Raw genomic sequence first — 5,025 nt, forward strand, 5'->3', positions numbered from 1 at the left:
AAAAATTTCTTATATCCTTTATGTCTTTTGACCTTATTACTATATAATTTCTGTGTAATTTTTCATATATATAATACAGATAACAAACAAGCCCAGCAGTGTTTAATTTGCTATATAATCCACCCACTGGTTGGATTTTATCTCAACGACTATATAATCCAAAGTTCCACTTTGGTCTTGTAAAACTGGTAGTTATTTTTCCGGAGTGTCATATTAGTGCCTCTTTTACTAAACAATGCAATTATTTTAAATAAACATAAAATAACTTCTCTGCTGGTTCTATTATGTGAAATTCTTTAGAGAGTTAGTGAGCTGAATGGTTGACCCACAAAAATATATGCTCTTGTTCTAATCCCAAGAACCTGCCAATGTTCCCTTATTTGGAAAAAGGGTTTTTGCAGATATAATAATTAAAATGAGGATCTCAAGATGAGATCACCCTGGATTATTTGAGGGGGCACTAGAGCCAATGACAAGTGTCCTTAGTTGAGACATACGGAGGAGTTCAGTAGAGGACGAGATGAGGGAGGCAGAGCCTGGAATGCCGGAGCTGCCAGCTAAGACGTGCCAACAGATACCAGAAGCTGAAAAAGGCAATGAACAGGGGCTCCTCCAGAGCCTCAGAAGAGTGAGACCCTGCTAACACCTTGACTTCAGATGTCTGATCTTGGAAAAATAAATCTCTGTTGTTTTAAGCTCTGTTGTTTAAAATGACACTTCATGGTCATTTGTTAAGGCATCCCTTGGAGATTAATGCAGAGTATAACCTCCCTTTTCTTGTCTCTGCTTACTCTTACTCATGGTTGCTTAGTTCCTCATGTCCAAGATACTTGTGTATTGTGTACATCTAATTATTCCAGAAGTCCGAGGGATATCACAAAATTTCTATGTTCGTTTTTTATGTCTTGGAGGCTCTCAATGGATCCAGGGAGTAAAAATGACCTCCAGATTCTGGGTAGGTGGGAAGTTGATGGTGAATACCTTCAGAAACATTCCTGTCCTGGCCATCCCTCCTGTATTGATTAATTTTGTTTTAGTCTGCTGCTTCACTGAAGGTACAGCCACTCTCCGTCTTTTGAGGAATGAAGGTCACATCATCAACTTTTGCTGCAGAATTCCATCAGTAATAGAGACCAGCCCCTCCCACCTCCACCCGGGTCCTGCTCTGCGTCAGTCTGAGAACGTCATACTCTAGCTTTTAAAATCTCTGATAATTCTTGAATTTTATGCAAGCACGATTATAATTTTTAAAGGACTTTAAAATATTTAATCCAGTTTTTCTTTCTAAGTAATTCGTAGCATAAAGTATAACAGCTAGGACATATATTTGGCTTAAGTTTGTGACAGAGACCCAAATGTGTGCTCCAAACAAGTATTAATTCATTAAATAAGTTTGTAATTAAGACGCAAAATAAAATTGCAATTTCCTGGTTGTGATTATGTCACCACTGGAGGAAAATGGCTGAAGGGTTTATATCTCTATATTAATTTGTACAACTGTATGTGCATCTACACTTGTCTCAAGACATTTTTAAAAGTAAAAATGGGGGCCCCTGAGTGGTTCAGTCAGCTGGGTGTCTGCCTTCAGGTCAGCTCATGATCCTGGGATCCTGGGATCCAGTACCACATCAGGTTCCCTGCTCTGCTCTTCAGGGAACCTGCTTCTCCTCCCTCTACCCCTCCCCCTGCTCCTGCTTTCTCTCTCTCTATCCCTCAAATAAATAAATAAAATCTTTTTAAAAAATAAAATAAAAGTAAAAATGGTTAAGCCATGAACAAGTTTCTTTCTATCTCACATAAAAGGAAAGCTAAGTGTAAATGGCAGCAGCTGAGGGTTTTATGCTTAGCTAGGATTGGGGTTGTTTCCAACTTTCTGAGTATCTACATTGGAGGCCTTGGCCTCAAGTCCCAAATTGTACTTCAGTTGCCAGGTCCTGCTCTTTTCTTTGAGGAACGGAGGAAAAAGAGAATACTTTTCCTTTCAAGAATGCACTCTCAAAGTTATATCTCTTACCTTTTACCTCAGAGGTTAGTTACGTAGCCACACTCTTCAGAAGCTGCCTGAGAACTGTAGCCTTTATTCTCAGTGGCCTGTTACCCATATTAAAATTGGGGGTTCTAGTTCTATGGGAGAAAAGAGTTACCTAGAAGTCTCTGCCATGACAGAATTTTCAGGGTGTGTTGTCCATATATCACCTGGTGCAAAAATCTCTTAGTACTTTTTTGGGTCTTTTTGTTTTCATTTTTTGTTTTAAACAGAGGGACTTACTTTAAACACTTCATGTAAATACTTTTTTTTTTTTTTTTAATTAAGTAAGCTCTACACCCTACCTGGGGTCTGAACTCATGACCCCAAGATCATGAGTCATATGCTCTACCAACTGAGCCAGCCAGGCACCCCAAAATCTTTTTGTTATAGTAAATCATAAAAGGGAATATTATCAGGCCATATATATATATATACTTATTTCAAAACAAAAACTAGAGTTGCATCATGTAAAGATTCTGAAAGAATATCCATAAAATAAAATTATACAACTATCCAGCATCTACAGACTTTCTAAATCATACTTAAAATTTATTATTTTTTATCATTGAATTTAGGAGGGGCTTTGGGAATGGGCCAACACTGATGCGGTTATATGGTTAGGAATGAAATTTCTATGTTTTTAAAATAAAATATCAAGTCTGTCAGAAAGTTTCATAAAAAACCCCTAGCAAAAGAGTTTCTCATGCATGCTCCATGAAATCATAATGATCAGAACTCTGAAAGCTTCAAAACACTATATTGTGTATATAGCATTGTTCTTCAGAATTCAATGTTTGTTTTCAAAAGAAAGAACCCTTTTTTCTTCATGGAAATTTAGCAACCCATGCTGTGTCATTCACTATGGCAACTGAAAAGGAAACAGCAAAGTTTGGCATCCTGGGGCCAATGAAGAGGTAGTGGGTGCCTTTTCTTTCTAACACAAGAGCTAATTCGTTAGTGTTCCCATTTAAATGGATTTGTTAGGTTTTTTTTTTTTTTTTTAAATTCAAGTGTGATGCCCTAACATTTAGCAGTTGCTTGAGAGAAACTCATTAGTCACTGGAACCATTGCTTAATCTCCCACAGCCTGAAACATGATTTTAATTCAAACAAACATCTCCAGCTATACCAAACATGGTTACATGTTTTCTCTTTGGTGGGTGGGAAGCAGTCACAAGCACTAATCTCTCTTTTCGTTAGCTAAATTTTTTATATTCTTTGAAGACTTATATAGAAATGAATATGCCTTGCAATTGGTATTATCTTGTTTAAAATCATCCTATAGGGGCGCCTGGGTGGCTCAGTGGGTTAAAGCCTCTGCCTTCAGCTCAGGTCATGATCCCAGGGTTGTGGGATCGAGCCCCACCTTGGGCTCTCTCCTCAGCAAGGAGCCTACTTCCCCCGATCCCCCTGCTCCCCCCCACCGCCGCCTGCCTCTCTGCCTACTTGTGATCTCTGTTTATCAAATAAATGGATAAAATCTTTAAAATAAAATAAAATAATCCCGTATTAAATATACTCTACACATCTGATGTATTCAAGTGGCAAATATGTATAAAAACATGATGCCACTGAAGCAGGAAAAAATTGCATTTTTCAGCACTGAGCATCTTTAATAGATTATCTACCCAAAGTGATTAAAAGTCTACTTTATTTGATCAATTCAAGCCTCGCTGAATTGATTTAATGCATGAAATATACTCTTTATTGAGTAGTCTAAATTATTTTCTATAGAGACTACTGGAAATCATGCATCTAATTCTATCACTTGTAAAAATAAGATTTGGAACTCATTACATTTTCATCTAGGTATATTTTAGGTATGATGTTTCTAAATTGACAAAAATACAGTTCCATACTTTCCTTTGAAATACAACTTTTTAATAAAATACTTTCAGGCTAGTTTCTTAAGAAAAAACCACTGACAGGTTTAGTACTGCTTTAGATTTCACAACACAAGTTCATACATATTATTTTTAGTTAAAATAATATTGAAAATCTGAAGAAGTTCCTGAAATTAAAGTAAGTTTTATACTTTAGGTAAATACAACAAAGTATAAATGGGTGAAGGAGAGCAGAATTCATCACCCAAAATATGCCTTCTTGGCATACAGATGATCTTAGATGATTATTTTTAAGAAATGCAAGACACCGGAGAAGCTCTGAAAACTGAGTAGAAATTATCCTTTCATAAGGGACATTTACATTTATAAGGGAAATCTCCATGTGTGGGGTTCTCTCCCTCTTTATATCAGCACATAATAGATATTCAAGAAATGTTTGTGAAATGAAAAACTATATATACACATACGTGTGTGTGTATGTATATATTATACACATTTACATACAGATACATACAATGAGCACATTGGGAAAATCAGGGTAAGGCAGCAATCCTTCTAAAAGTTCATTGAAATATTCAACAACTTTTTAAGAGGAAGATCTTGCATTATCACTGGAAACTGAAAATAGAAGGACTTCTGCTAAGGATAGATTCAATTAAAGAAGATATATAAGACAAACTGACAAATCTGCCTTCTATGAAGAGATAGGCTTTTCAGAAAGTAGGCAAAACGTACTCAAAATCCCAGTATAGCTCCCTAATTCAGAGTGATGAGAATGGGGAGACATTTACACGTATTTTCCCATAATAGAATGTTTCGAGATGGGAACAGGATGTCCGTATTACTAAGAAGTCAATATAGTGGACTCATGGAAATGAAAATCCCCAATTAAAGTGGCTGAAACGTGATGTGACTATTTCTCTTTAAAATAAAGAAGCCCATGGGGCGCCTGGGTGGCTCAGTGGGTTAAAGCCTCTGCCTTCAGCTCAGGTCATGATCTCAGGGTCCTGGGATCGAGCCCCACGTCGGGCTCTCTGCTCAGCAGGGGGCCTGCTTCCTCCTCTCTGTCTGTCTGCTTCTCTGCCTACTTGTGATCTCTGTCTGTCAAATAAATAAATAAAATCTTTAAAAATAAATAAATAAAAATAAAAT

The 5,025-nt window shown here is 36.9% G+C and overlaps 1 pseudogene; it reads left to right on the forward strand.

The window, feature by feature from the left end:
• Window positions 1-520: 520 nt before the first annotated feature.
• LOC111158386 overlaps window positions 521-5,025 on the forward strand; it is a 171,282-nt pseudogene continuing 166,777 nt past the window's right edge.

The sequence above is a fragment of the Enhydra lutris genome, unplaced genomic scaffold (assembly GCF_002288905.1).
Source record: "Enhydra lutris kenyoni isolate GAN:26980312 unplaced genomic scaffold, ASM228890v2 scaffoldscaffold59, whole genome shotgun sequence".
Lineage (NCBI taxonomy): Eukaryota > Metazoa > Chordata > Mammalia > Carnivora > Mustelidae > Enhydra > Enhydra lutris.